Source organism: Macaca mulatta, chromosome 3 (genome assembly GCF_049350105.2).
Source record: "Macaca mulatta isolate MMU2019108-1 chromosome 3, T2T-MMU8v2.0, whole genome shotgun sequence".
Classification (NCBI taxonomy): Eukaryota; Metazoa; Chordata; class Mammalia; order Primates; family Cercopithecidae; genus Macaca; species Macaca mulatta.
This window is the reverse complement of record NC_133408.1, coordinates 31,172,306-31,199,995: the sequence shown is the minus strand read 5'-3', so window position 1 is coordinate 31,199,995 and position 27,690 is coordinate 31,172,306. Positions and strand designations below refer to the sequence as shown.

The 27,690-nt window shown below is 35.3% G+C and overlaps 1 protein-coding gene and 2 non-coding genes across 16 annotated transcripts in view; all 3 read left to right on the top strand.

Annotated features, from left to right (window-relative positions):
- The window catches only part of LOC114676844 (uncharacterized), a 451,137-nt gene that overhangs the window by 330,111 nt on the left and 93,336 nt on the right, over positions 1-27,690 (top strand). For 9 of the 14 annotated variants that reach the window (XR_003727931.2, XM_077997957.1, XM_077997956.1 and 6 more), the window contains one exon: positions 19,386-19,446. The exons of 4 other annotated variants lie outside the window; for them this stretch is intronic. The gene's annotated coding sequence lies outside the window, so the exon portion shown is untranslated. Of the gene's footprint in view, positions 1-19,385; positions 19,447-21,744; positions 27,055-27,690 lie in introns of those variants that run through there. One more of the 14 variants, XM_077997962.1, reaches the window with a different exon arrangement.
- On the top strand, positions 21,093-21,173 carry MIR99A (microRNA mir-99a). Its single transcript, NR_032011.1, has one exon. It is a non-coding gene; the product is annotated as a microRNA mir-99a (primary transcript).
- On the top strand, positions 21,826-21,909 carry MIRLET7C (microRNA let-7c). Its single transcript, NR_032356.1, has one exon. It is a non-coding gene; the product is annotated as a microRNA let-7c (primary transcript).

Below are 27,690 nucleotides of genomic sequence, written 5' to 3'. Positions count from 1 at the left end.
CAGCAATTTAAAGGAGCATATTCTTTTTTGTGAAAGACTGTCTTGCTCCATTAAGGAGATGGAACACTGTGTTCAATCAAAGTGCAAAATCAAAGCCTATAATCATGACACCTAGAAAACTAAATTTACCTAGAAAGCTACAATTATGATAATGTTTTCTGTTTTGTAACTCCAAAAGTGCAATGCTTTCTAAATATAGATAATATAGATATTTAGATAAATATATTTAGATAAAATAATATATAATATATTTTAAAACATTTTTATTTTAAAAAAATTATTTTAAATAGTCTTTGGTTAAGTTAATTTCTAGGTATTTCTTTGTTTAATTTCTACATGTATAATTTTATATGTGGCTTTTGTCAATGGAATTTTTTTAATTTCATTTTTAGATTGTTTACTGTTGGTATATAGAAATGCTACTGGGTTTGTGTGTTGATTTTGTATCCTGCAACTTTACTGAATCAGTTTATGTACAAATCACATACATTCTTCTTTTTCTTTTTAGTTACACAGGTATTTTGTAAAGAAAAGAAGTTACTCATTCATGAACATAATATGAAAAAAATTATCCTTGCATTACTCTAAAAATGAAAGTTATATATAAACAAAAATCAATGTTTTCACCCATATTAGTAGGTAATCTAGAAAAGTTTATATGCAGAACATGGACAGTAAACTCCTTCTATAGCCCATGAGGTGATTGCAAGTATAAATCTTATAAGATTTCCATTTGGTTCTCCCGGAGATAAGGGAGGCTTAAAAACTGACGTACTCAGTCCAATGGCCATTAATAGGGGAATAATCTGGAATATTCCATTGTGGATCTGGAACAAATTTAACGTAATTGACTACAGAAGGCAGTGTATGAATAATCCATGTGTTTTGCTAATTCTGCCTGCTCTTGGTTCAACGATATGCTTTTTAAGGAGAATCTGTCATTACGCATGCAGAAGTCATTCGGGCCTGGGGGATATCACTACTCCAGCATAACCTCAAGTTAGTGGGGAGATTAAAGTCTGAAGTCAAAATTATTTCATCTGAAGTCAAAATCGTTGTAAAATTGAAAGTACATACTTGAGGGTAAAGTGAGGTCATAGAATGACTTTTCAAAAGCAGAATATACTATCTATAACTGAGAACAGACAGAGGAAGAGTGCCTAGTGAGCTGTAGTAAACAGAAAACTGAGGTGCAGCTCCTTTTGTGCACTCAGACACCATACTAGGTTGTAGGCTGGACTTACTCTACCTTTCTAGGACGGCATTAATTAATTAGTATTCATTTTTCATTCTTACAACACCCCACGTTACAACTAGATATTGCTTGAGCGTATTCATTTGACAGTGGAGAAACATACTTATCAAATAATCCAGTTGCAATAAGGGAATAATGAACAGGTCTTTTCAGTTCTGGGAGTCATGACCTTCCCAGCAGTACTCCCAATTAATCATTCAAATATGGGATTGGCTCTTCACTGAGCAGCTCTGGCTCAAGCTTCACTTCTTTCCAAAGGCTTTTCCACTTACGTGAGGTGATGCAATTGATGAAGTCATATGTACATTTGATATTAAATCAAGAAAGCCTTGATGATGCCTCCCATTAAATAGAAAGAAATGTCTTGCATATTAATGACTTTGTTATTTAACTCTGAATACAACTTTTCATTTTGCTAAATGATTGTTCTTACAGCCCATCCTTTCCTTTAAATCTGAAATTAGTTAACACAGAAAGCATAACTTCCAAATGGTCAAGAAAGATGCCAGACTTCCAAGACTGCTGTACTTAAATTGTAAACCTCACTTGGCGTGTAAACCAGCAAATGAAATATTGTGAATGGTTACCATAAATGTCTTCTTAAATGAAGTCCGATTAATAAGACAACTAAGAGTTTCACTGGTCTGCAACATCTTTGACTACCCAAATTTATTTATTTTAAACTTGACATGATTTATCTTTTTTAACTCTTAATATAGCACTAGAACCTCTTTAAAATTTCATGTAAAGAAAGGATTTATGACATATATTTAAAATGTATTGGCTAAATTTTTTAAATTTCAAATCAATTTATTTCAGGCCATTGTAATCTGGTTTATATGGTCCCAGAGGGAGGATCGTGGTACCCCAAATTCTTAAGCCTGCCAAAACCCCACTGAATCTACCAAATGAAGATTGAATGAAGATTTGAAGGCCAAATCTCTAGATCTGAAAAGACCCAAATATCCAAAAGTAGCAAAAGAGGCATTTATACAAAATTACTTAGAAAAGGCCCTTATATTAAAAATTACTTATTATTCAGTTTCTCTGTTTTGGAAAATCAAAAATTGAATGTACAATTTTATAGTTATTACAAAAGTAAGGGTTAAAACCTCAAACCACTTAAAACACCAGTTTTACCACACACTTAAACACAGAACTCTTTTCCCCAATGCATGAGGGGTGGCATTACACTAGCAAAGATAACCGTACTTTATGAGCTTCAGACTTGTGTCAGTTGATTAGGGAAACTATTTTTAGAGTTATCAATTGAATCAATTCACATAAATTGCTTGGCACAATATCTGTAGAGGTGCTTTAAAATATTATTATTTTTCTATTTGTGTTTATTAACTAAAATGTTTTAACTATAACTTTTAAGTGTGTTAATACATATTGACTCATGTCAGTAATGATAAAACCTCATTTCATTTTTTGGTTGGTATTTTAAGAACTTACCAATTTATTTAAAATTTATTTAAAATTCCTCATTCCATTATGCAACCATCCAAAGGAATGAGATCATGTCCTTTGCAGGGACATGGATGAAGCCATTATCCTCAGCAAACTAATGCAGGAACAGAAAACCAAACACTGCATATTCTCACTTGTAAGTGGGAGCTGAACAGTGAGAACACATGGACACAGGGAGGGGAATAAAACACAGTGGGGCTTGTTGTGGGTGGCGTGGAAGGGAGAACATCAGCATAAATAGCTAATGCACGTGGGGCTTAATACCTAGGTGATGGGTTAATAGGTACAGCAAACCACCATGGCACACATTTACCTGTGTAACAAACCTGCATGTCCTGCACATGTATCCCAGAACTTGAAATAAAATAAAATAAAATTCCTCATTTCAATTACATTATTTTCATCATTTCCCATTTGATACAAAAATAATGGTCGTGAGTTCTTAATGAATCTTGAGGTTTAATTGACCATGAGGGTAAAAATAATACACTTTAGTTTTCTACATTAATTATTTGGAGTCATTTAATTTAAAAAAAAAAAAAGGCCTTGTTCTCTGTACATTCTAATTTTCTGAAGAACTTCCAGACAATATCATCTGAGGACTTTGGAATATTCTTCATTTATGTTACTTTAAAAAGCCTTGTAAAATGTCTTTGATTAAACATAATTGTGGAAAAGTTTATTTTTAATGAAACTAAGAATCCCATTAGAAGTCTATCATTTTATTCACATGACCCCAATGGACTTCAAAATATATATGACCTCGAAATATACGTTATTACCTACCATCGTTACCTGCATTTAGGCCTTGCTTTTAAATTTCTCTTTGTGATTGACATGGTTTTCTTTCTTTCTGACTTAAATTAATTTTAATATCCTTATTATTGTCATCAACTACTTTATCCTCCTGCTTTTCATGCCATCTCTGCCCCTCCATCCATCACTATCAAGTGCCACCTACAACCACAACACACCACACCACATTGATTCTTATAGGCTTTTTTTTTTTCCTCTGTTGCCCAGGCTGGAGTGCAGTGGCACCATCTTGGGTCACTGCAACCTCCGCCTCCTGGACTCAAGTGATTCTCCCGCCTCAACCTCCTGAGTACCTAGAATTACAGGCACCCACCACTATGCTCAGCTAATGTTTGTATTTTTAGTAGAGACAGGGTTTCACCTTGTTGGCCAGGCTGGTCTCGAACTCCCAACCTCAAGTGATCTGACTGCCTCAGCCTCCCCAAGTGCTGGGATTACAGGTGTGAGCCACTATGCCCTGCTTCTTATAGCTCTTTTTATTAATCTATTTTTTTTCCAACTTCTTAGTCTAAATAAATCTGAATTTTTCAACTAGTTTGCCTCATGCAATTTTCTCCTCTATTGATTCTCAAGGCATGAATCATCAAAGAGGTCTTGTCAAAAGGAAGCATTTTTTTTTTACTAAAATTATGAAGAAATTGAAGCAAATGTGGTTTCAAAGACCTAACTTTATCCAATTTTCGACTTTATTCCAAGTTCTGCATTTTCACAGTAAAACTTCTGTTTTATCTTTTAACAACATGATAAAGAAAAACACAGATGGAAGAACATGGAGGGGGAATTCCTAAATGGGAGCAGTTAGCAGCTATGGAAATGTAGATATTCAAGAAGAAAAGAAAAAGTAAGCAAAACTGAATCGTGAGACCACAGAAGAGTCAAAAAAATGGCAATTTATCTCAGCGTTCCGCAAACTACAACCCATGGGCCAAACTCAAGGCCTGTTTTTGTACAATCTACACCTTAAGAATGGTTTTACAATAACACATGTTAGAAAAATGTTTAGAAAGTCATACTTTATGATGTGAAAATTGATAAAATTTTGTTGTCCATAAATAAAGTTTAATTGGAACACCATCACACTTTCATTTATGTATTTTCTATGACAGTTTTTATGCTATAACAGCAGAATTAAGCAGTTGGGACAGAGACCGTATGACTTGCAGCATGTAAAGCATGTATTATCTAGCCCTTTATAGAAAAGTTTGCTGTCTCCAGATTTAGAACATTCCCCTAAGTTAATTTTCTCAGCTGATGAAATCATTGTTTATTGAGTATCAACTCTGGAATTTCAAGTTCAAATAAACCAAGGAGTACCTTCAGATTTTTCCATTAGAGTTTTTCTTTACAGTAACACAAGGTGGGTGCAAATAACCAGTAAGAGCAGTTACCTTCGTGTATTTGTCATTTTACAAAACATACACTGTTCATTTTGGGATAACTGTAGACTTATGCAGCTGTAAGAAATAAAACAGAGTTAGATTACTCTTTATCCGGTTTCCCCCAGTGCTAAAATCTTGAAAACTGTAGTACAATTGGAAAACAATGAAACAGTTGTACGAAACAGTACCATTGAAAACAGTATTGCAGCCCAGATGTTAACATTGATATAGTCAAGACACAGAATGTTTCCATTACTGTTGGAATCCCTTGTGTTGCCCTTCTACAGATACACCTACTTTCCTCTCACTCCCATCTCTGCCTTCACTCCTTAACCACTTACCTGTTTTCCATTTCCATAATTTTAACATTTCAAGAGTATGGAAATGTAATCACAGAATGTGATCTTTGGGGATTGGCCTTTTCACTCAGCATAATTCTCTTGAAATCAACCACATTGCTGAGTTTACCAATAGTTTGCTTCTCATTGAGTAGTATTCCAGGGTATGGATACACTACATTTTAACCGCTCCTCCGCTGAAGTACATCAAGCTGGTTTCCAGTTTGGGGCTATTGTGAATAAATCTTCATGTATGGATTTTTCATGTAAATAGAAATTTTTATTTTGGGGGCATAAATTCCCATGAGTCAAATTGCTGGACCATATGTTAAGTCCAGCAATTTGACTTATGTCAAGTGTTTGGTTAGTTTTTAAAATAATTTGGCAAACAATCCCCAGAGTGGCTGTATTATTTTACACTTCTGTTAGCAATATATGAATGATCCAATATACTCACCTACATACACTACTGTTTTATGTTAGACCTTCTAACAGGTATGTGGTGATATCTCACTGTGATTTTAATTTGCATTTCCCTAATGTGCTTGTTTGCCATCCATATAGCCTCTTGAGTAGAATGTCTCTTATATGTTTTGCCCATTTACCGTTTAGACTGTTTGATTTTTTGACTGTTGAGTTGTGAGAAGTCTTTATATTTTCTAGATACTGGTCCTGTCTCAGATATACGGTTTGAAAATATATTCTTCCAATCTGTGGCTTGTCTTTCCATTCTCTTAATGGAGTTGTTGGGGAGGAAGTATAATTTCTCCTCAGCGCTCATAAATTCATAGTTCAAACAGACTCCAGTAGCAAAAGACAGATTAACAAGAGAAAAACAATCAAGTTTATTAACATGCACAGTGCATATCACTCAGGAGAAACTTCAATGAAAGAACGCAAGGGAGTGGCTTAGAACTCTGGTTTATATAGAATCTTTGACAAACAACAATATATTTTAGAGAAACGACCTGACAAAGAAAAGCAGTTTTAGGCTTCCAGAGGCAGGGAGCTGTGGGAAGTTAAATATATGGAAAAAAACCTAATGGAGTAAGGTTTCTTTGTAGATTCCTCTGGTGCCATCTCTGAGCTGATGAGTTGTCTCCAGAAAGAATTTATTCCTTCTCCTTACATGGAAAGCGGGGAGGATAGACAGAGCTCTTCCTTTGTTGGCTGTTTCGTGATTGCCTTTAGTTCAACAATATTTGTGTCACAGAGGCACATTTTGGGGTGACATCTTCTGGTTTCCTTTGGAATAGTTTATGGAGCAAAAGTGTTTAATTTTGATGAACCACCTTATCAATTTTTCTTTATGTATAGTGATTTTGTTATGAATTCCAGTAACTCTTTGCCTAGTTCCAGGTCCCGAAGATCTTGTTTCGTTACTTTCTAAAAGTTTTATAGTTTTATGTTTTACGTTTAGGCCTGTGATCCATTTTGAGTTAATTAGTATATAAGATGTGATATGTAAATGAAAATCCTCCCTCTTTTCCCCTTCACTCCCCCCTTCCCTTTGTCTCTTTCTCTCTCTTCCTCTCTTTCTGTCTCTTCCTCTCTCTTCCTCTCTCTTCCTCTCTCTCTCTCTCTCTCTCTCTCCCCCCCCCCCCCCCGTGGGTGTCCAACTGCTGTGGCACCATTTGCTGAAAAGACTATCTTTTTTCTATTAAATTGGTTTTGGGTAGGCCATGGCTGTAATCCCAGCACATTGGGAGGCCGAAGCAGTCAGATCATTTGAGGCCAGGAGTTCAAGATCAGCCAGGCCAACATGGCGAAACCCCATCTCTACTAAAAATACAAAAAGCTAGCCAGGCATGGTGGCACGTACCTGTAATCCCAGCTACTCAGGAGGTTGAGGCAGGAGAATAGCTTGAACCTGGGAAGTGAAGGTTGCGGTGAGCCAAGATCGTGCCACTGCACTCCAGCCTGGGTGACAGAGCAAGACTCCGTATAAAAAAAAATGGTCTTGTACCTTTGTCAAAAATCAGCTGTTAGTTGGACATGTATATATGAGTCTCTTTTAGATTCCCTGTTCTGTTCCATTGATTGATGTGTCTCTCTCTCTGCCAATACTGTCACACAGTCTTGATCAGAGTCACAGAGTAACCTACTACTATTTTTATTATTACTAATTTATTTTACATATATTATTAGGTCTAATGTCAGTATATTATACTAGTTAAAAATCTGTCTTTACATCAAATAGACTAATTCCTGCTGCTACATATTTTTTTCCCAAAATTGTTTCAGTTATTCTAGTTCCATTACATTTCCAAATACATTTGGAATACTTTTATCTATATCCATAATAAATCTTGCTGGGGTTTTAGTCAGAATTGAATTAAACTTGTATATCAATTTGGAGAGAACTAACAACTTTGTTGAGACTTGCAATCCATGAGCGTAACAGTATCTCTCTCCAGATCTCTTAGGTTTCTTATTAACATTTTGCAGTTTTCATCACACAAGTCCTGTACATGTTCTTTTATCTATACCTAACCAGTTCATTTTTTTTAGCAATTCTAGATAGTATTGTATTTTTACCTTCTTGCCTTATTGCTGATCTTAGGGAGAAAGCATTTAGTTTTTTACCATTAAGTATAATGTTAGTTATAGGAATTTTTGTAAAAGATCTTTATCGAGTTAAGAAAGTTCGCCTCTGTTCCTAGTTGTCGGAGAATTTTTAGTCATGAATGGGTGCTGAATTTCGTCAAATCCTTTTTTTTTATTTTTGCTTTGATTGATATTATCATGTGATTTTTCTTTTTTAGCCTGTTGGTACGGTGAATTGTATTGATTGATATTTGAATATTAAACCGGCTTTGCATCCCTAGAATACACCTCACCAGGTCACTGTGTATTAGGTTGATGCAAAAGTACTTGCCATTTTGGACCATGAATTTTGAATCATTATAACTAGGCTCAAACACATCTGTATTAATCAAAATAAGAACTATTACAATCAACACAACTTTGCCAACAAGAAATGTTTGTTTATTTCTGTAGCATAAAAATCCATGCTTTGAAATTCAAGGAACTTTTGGAAAGCATTTTTCTGCATCCTGCTGGTTGTGGCAGCATTTTCCCTGCAAAAAGTTGTCGAGATGCTTGAAGAGGTGGTGGTCGGTTGGTGAGAAGTCAGGGGAATATGGTGGATGAGGCAAAACTTCATAGCCCAAGTAGTTCAACTTTGGAAGCGTTGGTTGTGCAACATGCAGTCAGGCATTATTGTGGAGGGTAATTGGGCCGTTTCTGTTAACCGATGCCGGCTGCAGGTATTACAGTTTTTGGTGCATCCCCTCGATTTGCTGAGTGTACTTCTCAGATGTAATGGTTTCGCCAGGATTCAGAAAGCTGTAGCGGATCAGACCGGCAGCAGACCACCGAACAGCGACCATGACCTATTTTTGGGTGCAGGTTTGGTTTGGGGAATTGCTTTGGTGCTTCTTCTCAGTCCAGCCACTGAGCTGGGCATCACAGGTTGTCGTATAAAATCCACTTTTCGTCCCACATCACAATCCAATCGAGAAATGGCTCATTGATACTGTGTAAAATAAGTGACAACATGCCAAAACGACTATTTCTTTGATTTTTCACTCAGCTCAAGAGACACCCACTTTTCACCTTTCCAGTTTGCTTCAAATGCTGAAAGACCATAGAATGGTCGACGTTGAGTTCTTCGGCAACTTCTCTTGTAGTTGTTAGAGGATCAGCTTCTCAGTTGGTCATTGTTAATTCCCAATGGCCAGCCGATATGCTCCTCATCGTCAAGGCTCTTGTCTCCTTTGCAAAACTTCTTGAACCACCACTGTACTGTAGGCTCATCAGCAGTTCCTGGGCCAAATGAGTTGTTGTTGTCGATGTATTACCCATTTTGAACTCAAATAAGAAAATCGCTTGAATTTGCTTGTTGGTTAAGGTTATTTCCATAGTCTAAAATAAATGTAAAATAAACAGCAAGTAATAAGTCATTAGCAAAAACCACAAAGTGAGAAATGCCCATTAAAATGATGTATAACATAACCACATTTATTTAAGAATGTATTTTTTTTTTCTTTTCTTTTTTTTTTTTTTTTGAAGCAGAGTCTTGCTCTGTTACGCAGGCTGGAGTGCAGTAGCGTTATCTCAGTCACTGCAAGCTCTGCCTCCCGGGTTCACGCTATTCTCCTGCCTCAGCCTCCTGAGTAGCTAGAACTACAGGCACCCACCACCACGCCTGGCTAATTTTTTGTAATTTTTTGGTTTTTTTAGTAGAGACGGGGTTTTACCATGTTGGCCAGGATGGTCTCGATCTCCTGACCTCGTGATTTGCCCGCCTCAGCCTCCCAAAGTGCTGGGATGACAGGCTTGAGCCACCGCACCCGGCAAAGAATGTATTTCAATACAAATGGCAAATTCCAACAATGCATTCACCTAATATAATTCATTTTTATATATTGATGAATTTTATTTGCTAATATTTTGTTAAGAAATTTTGTGTCCATATTCACGAGAAACATTGGTCTATAGATTCCTCCTCTTACACTGTCTTGTCTGATTTAAATATCAGGATAATGTCAACTTCATAAAATAAACTGAGAAATGTTCCCTCTTCCTCTATTTTCTCTAAAAGTTTGTGTAGAATTGGTGTTAAAACTTTCAATAATGGCCAGACAAAAATTAGCCTGGCGTGGTGGCGGGCACCTGTAATCCCGGCTACTAGGGAGGCTGAGGCTGGAGTATCACTTGAACCCAGGGGGTGGAGGTTGCAGTGAGTCAAAATCACACCATTGCACTCCAGCCTGGGCAACAAGAGCAAAACTCCACCTAAAAAAAAAAAAAAAAAAAAAAAAAAAAAAAAAAAAAAAAGCTTTCAATATTTGTTACAATTATCCAGTTAGATTATCTGGGCCTGGATATTTCTTTTTGAGAGAGTTGTTAAACTACATATTCAATCTCTCTTTCTTTTTTAAAAATAGAGACAGGATCTTGCTTTGTCACCCATGCTGGAGTGAAGTGGCATGGTCATAGCCCACTGCAGCCTCAAACTCTGGGGCCCAAGCCATCCTCCCACCTCAGCCTCCTAATTAGGTAGGATTACAGGTGTGCACCATCACAACTAGCTAATTTTTAAATTTTTTTGTAGAGATCATGTCTCACTATGTTGCCCAGCCTGGTCTCAAACTCCTGGCCTGAAGTGATCCTCCTGCCTTAGCCTCCCAAAGCCCTGGGATCACAGACATGAGCCACCATGCCTGGCCTTCAGTTTTCTTAACAATTATAGAACTCATTTCAGGGTTCATTATAGGGATCAATCAAGTGATCTAATTCATATTGAGTGAGTTGTGGTAATATGTGTTTTTAAAGAATTGGTTCATTTCATCTAAGGTATCCAATTTATGTGTTTAGTGTAGTTTGAAGTGTTCCCTTATTATCTTTTGCTGTGTGTAGTGATATCCCCTGTTTCATTTCTGATATTGATAATTGGTATATTCTTCTTTTATTTCTCAGTCTTGCTGGGGGGATGACAATTTTATTAATCTTTTCAAATACACATTTTTTCATTGATTTTTCTCTGTTCTTCTGTTTTCTTTTTTGTGTACTTGTGCTCTTATTTTCTTTCTCTTCTGCTTTAGGTTGATTTTGCTCTTCTTTCTCTTGTATTTTGACATTAGACGTTTGAGTATAGTTTTGAGGCCTTTCCTCTTTTCTAGCTGATGCATTTATTGCTATTACTTTCACTGGGAGCACTACTGTAGCTGTGTCCCACACATTTTCATATGTTGTATTTTCATTTTCATTCACTCCAATGTATTTTTCTTTCACTTGAGACTTCCTCTTGGCTCCTTAATTATTTAGGAGAATGTTAATTAGTTTCCAAGTGTTTGGAGATTTTCCTGTTATCTTTCTGTTACTGATTACTATTTTGATTATATTGTGGTCCAAAAACACCTTCTGTATGATTTCAGTTATCTTTAATTTGTTGAGATGTGCTTTACGTGCTATAGAATGTGACCTATCTTGGAATGTGTTCGTGGGTACTTGAAAATGTGGATTCTTCTGTGGTTGGGTGGTATGCTTAATAAATGTCAACTAGATTCTGTTGATGAATGATTTGTTGGATTCTGTATCCTGAATAATTGTCTGTTTAATTGTTCTGTCCATTATTGGAAGATGTGTGTCAAAGTATACAACTATAAATATGAACTTGTCGGCCAGGCACGGTGGCTCACGCCTGTAATCCCAGCACTTTGGGAGGCCAAGGCAGGGGGATCACGAGGTCAGGAGTTTGAGACCAGCCTGACCAACATGTTGAAACCCCGTCTCTACCAAAAATACAAAAATTAACCAGGTGTGATGATGTACACCTGTAATCCCAGCTACTCAGGGGGTTGAGGCAGGAGTATTGCTTGAACCTGGGAAGTGGAGGTTGCAGTGAGCCAAGATTGCACTACTGGGCTCCAGCCTGGGTGACAGTGAGACTCCATCTCAAAAAAATAAAAATAAAAATAAATAAATGTGAACTTGTCAGTTTCTCTTTTCTATTTCATACTCTACATATTCTGCAGCTTTGTTTTGATGCATACACATTCAAAGATGCTGTGTCCTCTTGTTGGATTGTTTTATCATTGTGTAATGTCTACCTTTGTCTCTGGTAATTTTCTGTCCTTGGAAGTCTATTTTATTTGATATTATTAAAGACACTCCTGTTTTCTTTTCTAATGTTTAACTAATATACTTACTTTAATCATTTTACTTTCAATCTGTTTATATCGTTATATTTAAATGTTCATTGTAGACAGCACATAATTGGGCCATAGGTTTTAAATCCACTATGCAAATCTCTGCCATTTCATTGGTATATTCAAACATTTCACATTTATTTCAAAAATTTATTTATATGACTTAAACCTGCCATTTAAATATTTCTTTTCTGTTTGTTCATTCTGTTTTTTATTTCTCTGAGTTTTTTTCTCCTGCCTTTTTGTGGGTTACTTGAACAAATTTTAACATTTTTAGAATTTTGACATATCTAGAGTTATTTTTTTTTACTAAATTTCGTTATGTAATTTTTTAGTGGTTGCTTTATGTATTATGTTACCTATACATAACTTATCACAGTCTACTGGTATCCTCATTTTACCATTCGAAGCAGTTAAAAAATCTTACCTACTTTTGTACCTTCACTCTTATAATAAATTGTCTTAGATATTTCCTCCACATGCATTTAGAAATATAAGTGTTCTATTTCTGTTTCCACAATCAAATATAATTTGGAAAACTCCAGAAAAGGAAAGTCTATTCTATTTATCCATATTTGTATGTACTAAATTCTTTCTTCCTTTCTAAACTTCCAAGATTCCCTCTTCTGTCTTTTCCATTCTGTTTAGACAACTTCCTTAACCGTTCTGTCACGTTAGGCCTGCTAGTTGAAAATTATTCTAGTTTTCTTTATCTAACAGTGTTTTCCTTTCCCCTTCATTTCTAAAGGATATTTTCTATGGATATCAAACTCTAGGTTGATAGTTCTTTTCTTTCAGCTAGTGAAACAGTCATGTCCTTTCCTTTTGGTCTTTATGGTTTCTGATGGGAAACACACTGTCTGAATCATTTTTCCTCTATAGATTAGACTGTGGTTTTTTTCCTGCTCTTTTCAAGATTTTTTTCTTTAAGTGTTTGTAAGTTTGACCATGATATGCTTTGGTATAAATTTCTTTGTTTTTTTTCTGTTTGTGGTTTGTTCAGCTTCTTGAATCTGTGTCCTTTTTGCTATATTTTGGAAGTTTCCGGCCACTACAGCCACTATTTCTTTGAGGATATTTTAAGCATTGCCCTTTATCTCCTCTCTTTCTGGGATTCTAGTGACACAGATACAAATTTTTTTTTTTTGTTATAGTTTCACAGTTGCCTAAGTCTCTGTTTTTAAGTATAGTTTATTTCTGTTGTTCAGATTAAGTTATTTCTATTATTCTTCCTTCCAGTTCACTGATTCTTTCTTCTGCCTTCTCCACTCCGCTGTCAAGTACACCCTTTTAGTTTTTGATAATTTCAGTTGTTTTATTTTTCAGTTCTAAAATTTTTATCTGATTATTCTTTGTATCTTCTTTGTCAAAACTCTTACCTTTTGTATTTGTTTCAACCATGTTTATAATTGCCCCTTGGAGCATTTTCATGACAGCTGCTTTAAAATTTTTGTCAGATAATTCTAACATCTCTGTCATCTCAATATTCACGTGTATGAATAGCCTTGTAAAAATTCAGTTTGAGATCTTCTTTTTGCTTTGTGTGACAAATGATTTTCAGTTGAAACCTGGACATCTTAGGTATTATGTATGAGGCTCTGGTTCTTATTTAAAACTTGTGTTTTATCTGGCTTCTTCTTACACCACTCCAGCCGGGAAAAGGGGGAGGGCTGCCTTGTTACTGCCAGATATGGATAGAAGTAGCTCCTGCTCTTCAATGAACCTCCATTGGTTTCTGCTACCAAACTGACCTCCACTGATAGCTTCCTGGCTAGGAAAAATGGAAAAATGGAGCGGTTTGTTGCTGCTCTTATTGTGGTCTTCACCAGTGCTTTAGAAGTTGAGGGACAGCAGGGTAGCCTTGTTACAGCTGGACAGTTTTGAATGTTCTCAATCTCCACCAAACCTTCTCTCATACAACCTCAGTGGAGAGGGAGATGGATACTTCATTATTGCTGGGTTTAGGGTGGAAGTCCAGACCGTCCATTTAGTCAACATAGACACTGCATGTAGGGTAAGAGAGGAATCTTGCTAACCCCCGACAGGGATGAAATTTCTAGATTCCTGCTCAGACTTCTTTTACACTGCTCTGGGGGCTGGAAGGAGAGGGTGTTGGAATATCCTGGCAAGGATCAGCGTCTGGGCTTACCACTTTGCCTTTGCGAGTGTACATGGGGATGGGACCATAATTATTTTTGTGGTATTCAACTAGAGCAAAATGGTATTGCTTTCTGTCTTTCTAGGCTGCCCCTTTCTTGTTCCTTTGACTAGAGAGAACAGCCTTTTGTTGGAACTTTGTTTTTTTGTCTGAACCAGTTGGCATTTCTGGGTTGCAGGCTTCTTCAGCTCCGAAGTTTTGATGTCTAAGGTAAAAATTAAAAATCCATGTCATTCCTTGAGTCCTTCAGTCTCTAGCTAGTTTTTCATCTTCTCTCAGCTTTTCAGAGTCTCCTTCAATTTGTTTGATATGTAATGAGGAAGGATTTTAATTGTACCTAGCAGGGGGGTTAGAAAAAACTGTCTACTCCATCTTTCTAGAAGTGAAAGTCTCCCATTACTTTGTTTCTTTTTAAAAATTGTTTTTAGCTGGGAAGGCAGCATACAATTTTCACATCAGATTCTTTCAGAAAGTTCAGCAGAATTATACAAAACTAATCATGAATTTAGTGTTAAAAAGGAAACCTTCAGACAGAGAAAATATCTCTATCTGTAATTTATTTTTTAATATCCATTTTACTTCCACTTTCCAATTTCCATTGGTTTGTTTCTTGACAAGTTTGTCTCCTTTAGGACCTGCAACATCTCTGTTTAGTAGTGAGCTTTTCTCACTTAAAAGTACTTACTGAATGACTTCCACCTGGGAGCACGTCAATTTCCTTCATTGATGTTCCCCTATGCCTGTCAGAAGGCCTGGCACATACTAGGACTTAATAAATAATCTGTGAATTAGTGAATGAGAACTGGGAATTTAAATTTTTATGTAAATGAATGCGTCATCTACTTTCTTGTTTTGCTGAAGCATGGGGCTTAAGTTCCAACCAAGCACTCTTTAAACATGTGCCTAGGACACTAGCAGATTTCTCCAGAATTTTGCAATCTAGAGAAAAGGCAATTTTAATTTCAGGCCCGTGTGTAAATTTTTAGTTTATGGTTTAGAATTGCATTATTTTGAATTACAAATGGGAAGAACAACATGATGGTTCTCACATGTGTGTACGGGTACGTGCACATTCACTCCTATCGTTACTAAAGTAAGTCACCTGAACAACATGGCGCAAAAACAACCGCAAACCATTTTTAGTTATGTTTCCTAGATGCCTGAATCCTTTTTCAGATTCTTTTCTATTAGACAAGTCACAGTTTGATTATCTTTGAAAGTCATTGTTATGTATTGTGTGGCGTATGTGTTTATACATGGAAAAGGGGCAACATTAATCCATCATTTTGGGAAGGCACTGAATATAATGTTAAATTTTTTGCAAACGTAATCATACTTTAGATATTCTACAATTATTGCAACGTTTTTAAAAAACAAGGTTAAAGGACATGGTTCTTTTTAGTGCCACTCAGTATGCTGTTTCAGTACTAATAATGCTTGCTTTCCTGCTTGGCTTTAAATTCCGCTTAAGGAAATTGTGAAAAATTGAATTCACTCTACTTTGGTTAGAAAGTGTAGAAATGTTCATACATGGGAACTTTCACTGCCTGCTAGAATGGAAATTCATTGGGGAGGGGGAACCATGTCGTTTTACTACCTAAGAGCTGTTGACACAGTCCCTGCATCTTTCAAAGGCATCTTTCATGCCACACGGGCAAACTGTAGCCAGCGAAGAAACAGAAAGAGCCCTTCTCACAAATGTCAATCTCAAAAAACTTGCACAGCAGCTGTGCTAGGTACTGATGAGGATTACTACAGACCCAGTTGCAGGGTTTTATGTGACTAAAGAGACAACTGGCTTTCTCAGGGGAGCACTTTGTTGGAGATTGCAGCTTAGTGCATCCCCACTGTTGCTAGAAGACGTTGTGACCATGTAGTACAGAATCGGTGCCAGATAAAATCAGAAAGTAGCAAAAAGCAAGAAGAAAAACTCAGAGTTTTTTTAAATCTTAAAGTGAGAGACGAAAACAAATGTTCTGGGCTTGTTTCATTCACTTGTAAGGAAAAGGAGACAGATGAAGGGATGCCTTTAACTCAGAAAACTTGAAGGGCTTTCAGTCTTTTCATTTGAGAACCATTTGGGTGTGTTGAGAAAAAAAGTTGCAGAGTAGGCATGTTCAGACCTTTATTTGCTACATTTGGTAGGAAAGATTTTTTTTCCCCCCTCTTAACTACAAGAAGCCAGAGTTTTCTGTGCAAACGAAACAGGCGTTGCAAGAATCAGATTCACTTTGGACGACTCTTCACATTCCAAGTCATCATTGCGTTAGGCAGCACAATTCCATCTCTGGTTGATGGGCAGAAAAAGTGGGCAGCTTGCCAGGTAGACGTTTCCATGACTCCCAGCCCCCAAAGGTGATGCGTTTTTCAGCTAATTCAATGAAGAGTGGGCTGAACTTTGGGTCTAAACGAGACAATAGCTGCCTTCGCAGTATCAGCAGAATGGTTGATGGGAATGCACTCTACATTTGGCAGAGAATCATGTGACCTTACGACTGAGATTTTGTGATGGTGCCAACGGAGACTTGGAAAGCAGCAACCGTCCTGACTTTTTTCTTCTTTTCTAACATGGCTCAGAAAATGGTGGATCTTAATACTTGACTTTAGCCAGACTCAGCAAGCGACTGAGCTTTGAAGCACAACTTCGCCTTTATTCTGGGTTTTTGGCAGGCCACCAGGAGGCTGTCCCTTTCACGCCTGATAAATTCTGCTGCTTATCTCTAAATAGAAAAAAAAGAAAAGAAAATAATAATAGAATATTGAGGCATAACAAGTGAATTCCAAAATTGTATGTGCTTTTTTTTCTTTTTGCCTTTTCTGACTGCTGATTTTTATTTTTTATTTTTTATTTATTTATTATTATTATTATTATTATTTTAGGTTACTACCGTTTCTGCTTGTAGAAGAATCCAAGTAGTTGGGTCTTTTTTGGTTTTTTTTTTTTTTTTTTTTGGTTTAAAATGAACAGGCGTTTGAACTGGGCAAACAGGACGACAGCACCAGTGAGCATGAGATCATTGCATTGCAGCAGTGTAGCAAGCTGGCACCCTGCCTTTGCACCCCTTTGGTTCAGGAGACAAACGTGTGCGATCCTCATTTCTAAAGTCAGCACAGCCTGGAAGGATTCCTGGTCTCTCCCACCTTCTACCATTCTGCTGCCAGTGACGGCAAGGATTGGTGTAGCTTCTGCGCAGTGCTTTGTGCCTGGAATACCGAGAAGGAAGAAAAAGAAGACAAGCACCCTGGTCCTTTTCTAAGAAATTACAGGCGCCCTTGAAGAAAAAATCTGAGTGTGTCCTACTACATGCAAGAGTGCTGAAAAAAAAAAAAAAAAAAAAAAAAAAAAAGAGACGTTCCTGCTCAAAAACAAAAACAAAAGCAAACAAACAAAAATCCAAACCAAAACAAACCAAAAAAAAGCAAACATTGGCTGTATAACTACAGAGACATCGGGCTTTGTAAAGCAGCTTTTTAAGGCAACAGAGCCAAATGAGCCTTCTTTATTTTTATTATTTCAAACAATATGGCATAATTAGCAATATATTGCACTTGGTGAAATCGCACCTTTCATATCAGGTATAACTTTTTTTGTTGTTTTTTCTTTTAAAGGCTACTGTTATATAAAAGGGGATCCTTGAACTTTCAATTTACTCTGATGTAACTCATAGCCCACTTTACTCTTATTAACTTTTTCCTTTTCCTCTCTTGCTCTAATTTTGATTAGAATAGAAACTTAAGTAAAGATGGAAAAATCTCTATGAAAAAGACAATACATGTTTTTATGTGCGGTATACACAGAAGTTTTGGAAAGGCATTAATATATCTGTGCTTTTTGGGTCCGGTATTAGTTTTTGCTATCTAAGAAAAGTGAATGTTTAGACCTAGTGGGTAAAAAAAAGTAAATCTTTAATGTGACTTATAATTTGAAATGTGAAAGAAGAAACTTTTTAAACTAGTAGAAAAGGGTTATATTAGAATATGCACTAAATTACTGATAAATCAGATTACTTTTGGGGAAGTTATATTCAAATTATTTACAGAGATTTCAGTAGAACAAAAATAGGAATGAAAAGAGCATGTTCTCATTTGCTAGGTAGAAAACAAGCTTCTTTCATAATAATAAGCTCTTTTAAAATACATTTTAAAAGAAGTACTTGTCCTAGAGCAGTTGCAAAACGCATTGGAAATATCAAGTATATGAGTAAAAAAAGTACATACAAACTTGTTTTAAGTTCAGAGCAATGTATTGGCTCAGCAGATAACTGCATTGCATTGTAATTATTTTGTCTGTTTCTAGAAGTAAATTGCTAAGCAATTTAAGCATTTTATTAAAAAAACAGTTTTGCCTGGTTCAGTGTGAAAGGATTAGCAGATGCCTTCCAGCTATTTTAGTTTTGATAAAAAATGTTTCTAAACAAGTGTAAAAATAATTTTTAAAAGAGAATGCTTTTGAAAAATTTAGCATATACCAATGAAAACTATAATTTGCATACTAATAATTGATGTTATAATATTTTGATAAAAATATGCTTTGATAATCTGTTATGCTTTTAAAATCATATTTTATTATATTAAAAATATGTAGGGCAAACAATGAGAAATCTAGAACTGATTAATTCTGCCTTTGTGTTTGCTATTCTATGAACAATTACAGGAAATTGCACAATCCCTATATACTGATAACATTCAAATAAAACGTTTTGTTGATTATTGTTCACTAATTATTTACAAAATAGCTCTCGTTCCTCCATGCTGTCTCAGCTAATGGTACACCAACTTTCACAGGCTTAATTAATATTGATAAACCTGTTTCCATGTTTCAAGATCCTTTAGTTTAAAAACATTATTTTAAATGTTATTTTTAGCAGCCATTAATCTCTACACTCTTAATTATCTTATTAAGCTCCATGCCAAATCCAAATCTCTTTTCAGCTTTCACTTCATTGTGCAAAACCTAGTCGCTTCTTTAACAACCATCGTCCTTTCACTTTCAAAACTGTTACTGTGAAAACAACACCAACCAAAAAGAACGCATAAATGCAAACTATGAAACCACTTTATATGTCATATGAGTAGCCGGGGTGGGGCCTTATGAGTCTTCCAAGCCTTTAAAAAAAAATACTTTAAAAGGTTTTGCCCATTTTGATATCGAGTTTTCTTCTCAATCGTCTACCCTCATTCCCACTATCCACTCAGATGCTCCTCCTAGACAGCAGTTGTCTGATATTTCTCCTTTTGTGGTTGTTTTAGGGAAAAACTTAAAATGGATATGAAAAGTGAAGAAAGTGATCATAGGAGAAAACCATTTCAGGTAAAAATAAAAAACAAAGAGCAATTAATATTTAATATTTTTAAAGAAAAACAACATTATTTGACTGTGTTTTGTTATAAGAATTCATTTCATATTCTTTATGAGTCTAGCTGTTGAAATTTTATTGATGGTTTTCATTTGAAAATGTGTGCTATGACCTGCCTTTGTGAAAAATTTCTTGTGGTCAATTGGACAGTTTGTGTCCCATTGAATATATGTCTGTGTATCCATACGCTTAAGATAGGTGCAATACGGTTTACTAGAAAGCTATTTAGGAAAAGAAAAAATTATGTTTTCTTATTTGTTGTACCATATAAAAGGAAGTGAAATCAGGAGGAGGGGAATAAGGTCATGTTTTTTCATCTTTTTTACATGACCTAATAAGACAATGAAACCAAAACATGCTTTCTTATAGTTATGGTAAAACTAAACCCAATGCTGCCTCTTATTTCACATTTGCATTTATAAATATATGTTGAAATATTTTTACTACAACTGAATGTATGATTGTTGATTATTTACTGTAGTTTTTAATAATTATGAGGACAATTTAAGAATAAATAATGGTTAAAAATTATGTAGAACACATTATCTATATAAAGGCTATAAAACATTTATTTCAAAATATGCCAAATCACTAAGCAATTAGTATGTAGTATTATTTTACACAATAAAGATATAATTAGGAAATGCTAAATGATTATAGATGTGAAATGATTAATGATTGTACAACTTATCATTTTGTTGCAGTTGAGTTTAGAATCTTAAAAAATAGTGTATGTGGCTGGTTTTATGTTTACTCGTTTGTGTGTTTGCTTGTTGTCTAGTGGTTTAAAACATGTTTTAGTAATATTTTATTTTTGCCCAACCTGTTGACCAGATGAGAGTTATATGTAGCCATGTATTTTAAGTGTATCTTTTTTGAACAGTAAGTTTAAATATATTTTATTTAGGAAAGAAGATAGCCTATGTCATGTAATACATCTGGAGTATTAGTGTGGAGTATTAGTAATCATGCCATTATCGTGCCATTTAGTCTAGTTTTATATTAACTCACTCAAATATTGTAAATTTTAGCACCATTCCAACTATAGACACAGATGTATATATTTAAGGCTGATAATAACTTCCTGTATTCTCTACCTAGTGAACAAGATCTTACTTGTTTTATGAGAAAGTTATAATGTTACCAATTCCTTGAAACCACTAACTAGACTAGTTGTATAAAAATTAAAATAAGCACAGTCTAACTCATACACAATTAACTTAATCGTTAATTTGGTTTTAATTATAGGCTCATAATACTACATTCATGCCTCACAATTACATAATTCATACATGCATGTATAGATTCCTTTTTCTTTTAAAACTCATCATCAATTAAAAGAGTTTAATTCCAAAATATTTACTCTTGAAACAAAAGCAGTTCATGAAAAATGTTTCAATAAACTACTTTTTAAATTCTCATGCATATAAATTTGTATCTAGTTTTGAATATTTATGAAGGCCTTTAATGGAGAATATGCATCCTTAGAATTCAGCATTTAAAACATTTACACTAAAGGATCAATATTATTTTTGTCTCTTAATTGCATCAGATATTTACAACAAATTTTATATTAATAGGGAGCCCATGCAAGATGTTGCCCATTGGCATAAACCCGTAGATCCGATCTTGTGGTGAAGTGGACCGCACAAGCTCGCTTCTATGGGTCTGTGTCAGTGTGGTAATCTGACAAAATGCTATACACAGTGCCGTTCAATAATAGTTCAGTAAAATCCTGTTAAACTCCAGTTGATTATATACTTTTGAAGTAATTATATTTTCCTTTGTTTTTCATGTTTATTTTAATCGTTGTCTGTCTTACAAGGCAGGCTTCAATTCTCAACAACTTGGAAGTGTTTATAGAACACCCATTCAAGTTCGATTCCATGTACAGTAAATTGCATAAGAAAGTTGAACCTTTATAGCAGGGTTTGGACCAGGATCTGAATAGATTCTGTTAAGAAACTTGAGTGCATACAGTAGTGTTTAGTGTAACTCTTCAACTTCAGTAAGAAAATTAAAGACTACCATTGGATTTCTATTATTTTATTGAGCCTATTTCTCCTGAAAAAATGAGGCTGAATGCAATTGACTTTTACTATTAATTGCTAGTAGAACTATGGCAGACAAAATGGTCAGAAGACATTTTACGTGACCTACGTTGGAAACCCAAGTGTTTAGGTTAGTCCTATGAGGAAGAGTTAAAGTTTACTAGTAAAATGTTAGAATATTATATCTATATCCTTGCCAAGCCCTTAGGTGTATGGCTGCCATATTTGGAGGAGCTGACTGAAGATATGATAAGGAGTTTGAAGCAACTTTGGAAGCTGTGTGCATCCGGGTTGAGGTAGTAGGTTGTATGGTTTAGAGTTACACCCTGGGAGTTAACTGTACAACCTTCTAGCTTTCCTTGGAGCACACTTGAGCCATCGAGGAATTCTTCATCACTTTAACCTGATCGAGCCACTTTCTGTGCAAGAAGGTAATGTGTCATGAGTATCTTGGATCATTGATTTGAGCCTTTATTACATTAAAATCATCATTTCAGCACTATTAGATTATTCCATTTGCATCTGTTTATGAACAGTGTCAAAATGGTATTTCTAATGGGTTGTCACTCCATGTTCAAACATTTTAAGAAAATTGTGGGTAGTGACTTAAACTGCATTAATATTAAAGCTTTTAATCATCTATAGATTGACAAAATTCAGACCTTAATTTTCAAATTGATCATTGGTCTATTTATGTTGGCTGCTTAGACATTATAATAAAAAATATCTGCTAGAGTTAATAGCTCCCATGGCACATTATTTGAGTTTTCCTTATGACACATCACTTTCTACCTTATGTTATGGCTATTTATGTGCTTGCTTATTTTTTCCACACTAGACTGTAAGCCCCTTGAGGGAAAAGTCCATGTTTTATTTTTCGTTGTATCGCCTGCAATGCCTTATAATAAGCACTAAATATTTATTGGATAAGTGAATGGAGTATAAGACCTCACTCTGTGATGAGTTTCTATGACTATTTGAATGAATTATGGCACTGGTCAAACCTCTTGAGTTTTATTTATTGCTCCCAAAATTGTTTAAATTTAATTCCCGGACTGCTCCGCATCAGTAATATATGTGACAATTTTTGACTGTGTTGAATGTGTTCATTCATCCTAAACAGATAATTTAAAATTTAGAAGTACTTTTTATCTAGAATAAAAATATCGAGCAAATTCATTTTTACTAATTAGTTGATGACAGTTTATAATCCTACATTTAGATAATTTATATTTCTGTTGAATTTAAATACCTTTGTTTCCAGATGAATTGTTTTTCTTTTGGCATGAATTTCAACTAAATATTCTATTTTGTCGCATTTAACAATATGATTTTTAAAAATTAGATTTGTGTCTTTTGTGTATTTCCCTCGTCTCCTGCCCTTTGTTTTTGTGCAGCTATCTCTGTTGAATAAACCAGAAGTAACTAAACCAGAAACATGTCAATAAATTAATAATAAATATGCATATAAAGTATAATTTGAGAATATGAACACATTTTTGTTTAAAGGAAAGGCACTTTATAATATTTTTTATGTTACAAAGCAAATGGGATTCTGTGGAATCTTAGTTTGCTGTCAACTTTAGCAGCAGTTAGTGGTATAATTTGTGTAGTGATGCTATCTCACATAGATCATCTTTCAGACACAGGATTAAGTAGTTGTTGATGTTAGAACTTTAATTTAAGACTCCAAATATGAAACATGGAATACATTAAAAAGATGTTTAGATGCAAATATATATTAAGAACCTTAAGACACTGGCTATGTGGTGCTGACCTTTCTAGAATGTTCAGGCATCCAAAATATCTTAATACCTAGAACTTGCTAACAATGTAGTGAAGAAGGAATGTCTACCCCCGACATGTAGAACGTGTGAGCCTTAGAAAGTGAATACCAATGACTTCAAGCAAAATAATTTGACTGGCCTACAGTAGTAAAGACTGTTTCTCTTTGTGAAAGAAAAATATTTGCAAGGACTAATCAAGAAGCAATGAATAAGAGGCGGTAGACATAAATCTAAAACAAACTAACAAAAAGACATGAAGAGATGAAAAGGAAAGTGACTCATAGCAAAGAGGAACACCATTATGTCTAATGATGGCAGTTCAACCCACAGGTGAAAGAAAGGGACAACTAAATGGGTAAACAATTACATCTTTATAAATAGTTTTTCCCTTGAGAACCTAGGATCCCTTTCCTGTGTGTTTCTATGTATGTATCTCCCCATACTAGGTGTATTTATTTAGAAGTCAAATCTATTGATGGGCCAAATAGAATACAATTGCCAATAAATGTCTGTTTCCTTACAGTGTAATGGAGTTAAGTGCCTCACAGAGGTCAAGTAAGATGTGCAGTTTAAGGATAATCTTACCAAAGCACTATAATGAATTGTTGGAATTATGGCCTCTTTTATATACTATCATCTAAAGTGAATGAGTATAATAGAAGAATAATTGAAGAATGATGAAGATGTCTCTATGATTTATTATGTTAGTCATGTAGAAATCATAAGAAAAAATCTGGCCAGGCGTGATGGCTCATGCCTGCAATCCCAGCACTTTGGGAGTCTGAGGCAGGTGGATCACCTGAGGTCAGGAGTTCAAGACCAGCCTGACCAAAATGGTGAAACCCTGTCCCTACTAAAAATACAAAATTAACTGGGCATGGTGGCACATGCCTGTAATCACAGCTACTTGGGAGGCTGGGACAGGAGAATCATTTGAACTTGGGAGACAGAGGTTGCAGTGAGCCAAGATCATGCCATTGCACTCCAGCCTGGGCAAGAGATTGAGACTCCGTTCTCAAAAACACAAAACAAAACAAAACAATAAAACAGAAAAAAATCTGCAAGGGGGAGGATATAGTTAGTACCAATGAAGAACATTTTTAAAACTTCTCTGTAGGATGAGAACACTATATGGAAGAATTACATGTTTGCCTTTGATTCATAATAAATTTTGCTACTCCGGGTATGAGGGCTATGTAACTTGCTACATGTTTATAAATAAACGGCAAATGTCAGATATACAAATTGATAGGATTTTTTAAGAAACCAAGATATAAGACCACTGCTGATGTCAGTAATTAAAAATAGTTAAATTATGTCTAAGAAATCAAAAGGAAAGATTGTTCATATAGAGGGCTTACGTTCAGTTATGGGGAAACAACTACCCAGACTGAATAATTTCCTTAAGAATTTTAAGTGGTCAAGTTTAACTGTAGACTGGGGTTTTCACATCTGGTAACAGAGTATGACAATTCAGGAAATTATTAAATATCAGTGAATCATGCTTCGTTTAACCAATATTTCTTTTGATATTTTGGGGCACAAAGTTGGATACATCTTTATGTTCATACTGGTTGATTTACCTCAAATGCTTTGTGGGATGAGGCAGGAAGGAGTTTTAGAGTGGGAAGGGAGAGAGGGAGAGAAGAAGAGAAGGAGGGAAGAAAAGTAAAATCAAGTGCAAAGCAATCAATTGAACCTCACCAGACAAGTCCAATATTAGTTTAAAAGAACAATTGAGAGTAAGTAACTATGAGAGAATCAGATAAATTACTTGGAAATTGGACTGTCTTTTTGAAAACAATCCAACAGTCCATGAACTATGTTATTAGAATAAATGAATGATTTCTGTAAATAGTAATTTAGATTATCTTATTCCCTATTATCAAATGCTGACTAATGAGCACAGGTGATTCCTCAAGATTACCCAAATGATCTGATACAGGATTCTGTCTTCCTGCACATTAGTTCACACCCATGGTTAGTTTCTCTGCAACAGGATAGAGGAAGAACTCCTGAGGTAACTGACCTTAACTCTACCTATACTTGACCTCGAAAACCCTTCGGGGCTGCTTGTGAAAGATATACCAGAATACTTTACTCTTACTTTAATTCCTACTGCCCAAGCAAAACTAGTACCTGTTATTATTATGTCATTTAACATGATAGTATCATGTTCATCTACAAATCCTTTACTGATTCTCTAAGATAGAATTTCTCAGTTTTGAATCCTCAAGGCTCTTGCCACTTTCATTCCCACAGAGATTTCTCTGACTTCTATTGGTAGTATTTACAGGTGTCCAAAGGGACTGTGACTTGCCTTTGTACCTCTTGTAATGTACATGCTTTACTTTTTAAACTATAGATATATTGAATCAATGCCTGTCGTCTTGAGTTGAACTTTAGATCACTCATGGGCAATGATGAGAACCACTACACACCTTACAATACACTTTGTTTCAGCAGTAAAGTCATGGGTTACCCAAGACATCTCCAGACTCTCCAGAATATATTGTCATGGTGTTAGGAATAGTCTAACGGTGCCTAGGTCTGCAGCCCACTCTTGATTAAGTATGTGATATACCATTTGAAATGATTTAGGAAACCAGCCAATCACTATAATTTGTAATAAATCTAAGCCCCCTTATGTAAGAAATCCATGTCTGTTTCAAACTCATAGCTCCTACCTTAATGTTTAGCTTATAGGATCCATTCAAGAACTTTTTGGTGAATGAGCAAAAATTTTTTAAGTAAAATTAAAAAGTGTGATATAATGGAGCAATTCTATATTTAAATAGACTTCTTCAGACTTTTAAAGTTTAGAATTTAAAAGAAATTAGAAATACCACATTTTGGGGGAATTCCTTTTGATGATAATTCTTGATCTTTTAAAATTGGCATTGTCTTGTGTGTCCCTTAATTTTTAACCTTATTCTGTGCTATGTGAAGGTGTGAATTAAATTATATTTCTCTCCTACATCCAATATCTCTTCAATCTCGATTTTGTTTCTCTTCATCTGAACTCTTAGAGTACTTATTTGACTCCAATCATAGTCAGCCTGTGTTTCTAGTTACTTTTTATATGTTTATGTAGTATATAAGAAGGTTAGACCATAAGCTATATAATTTGTGGAAATTTTTACACAATAGTCACTTAATGAATTGTGCTTTATTGAAATTAAAAATAAAATTGAGACTTATTAATGATAAGAACCTTAGAGATCAAATGGCCCATTTTCCAGATGACCGAACAGAGGCCCAGTCTCTTTAATGATTCTGCCAAGGTCAATCTACCAGTTATGGACATAACTCAGATTTCAAACCATTTCAGTGACCTATCCAAGAAGAAATATTTTAGAATTTCTGTCATTAGATTTTTAGTTAGTACTCCATTTTAATGTCATTAAACTAATAAACAAGTTGATTGAAATTAGAGAATAGACTTGTTTCCAAAAGGCTACAGATCACATAGTAATTTAGCTTCAAGCTCAACTATGATAGACATATAATTAAAATGATTTAAAATAAATTCATGCCTTCAATTATTTTCTTTCCAAGTACCATTGCACTCTCCTTCTTCTAGGCGAAGAGAGGCAGTTATCAACCCCAGTCACATTCTGATATTTCTCCTCCTTCTAGAGCACTTATCCAAGAGAGGAGAGTATGGCCTAGCAGTTGGTGGTATATCTTAAGCAAAAAGAAAAAAAAAACAAAAAAAAAACAACTATATATTGTTCAATCTGTTAGCCCCGTGTTGCTCAGAAAAATGAAAGTTAATATTAAATGGTAACTGTAACTAAATCCAACTTCAAGTTTCAATTGTTCATGCCCTCCATGAGATAGGCAAGATATTATGTAAAGTGCTTTCACAGGAATCATAAACTTACGTAACCTCTGGGCCCAGGTAGTATAAGCCAGACTTTAAGACAAGGGGAAGTAATGGGGACTGTGGTAGACCAAAGAAGGCCTATTTACCTTTAAGGTATTTCAAAATAGGCTGACACCATGGCTCACGCTTATAATCCCAGCACTTTGGGAGGCCGAGGCAGGCAGATCACCTGAGGTCAGGAGTTCAAGATCAGCCTGGCCAAAATGGTGAAACACCGTCTCTACTGAAAACACAAAAATTAAACAGGCGTGGTGGTGGGCACCCGTAATCCCGACTACTCAGGAGGCTGAGGCAGGAGAGTCGCTTGAACTGGGAGGCAGAGGTTGCAGTGAGTTGAGATCATGGTACTGCACTCTAGCCTGGGTCACAGAGTGAGACTCTGTCACACACACACACAAAAAAAAGGATATTTTAAAATAACTCTTGCTAGTCCATATGAATTGGATCCCAAGGGCAGCCAGTTTTCCATTT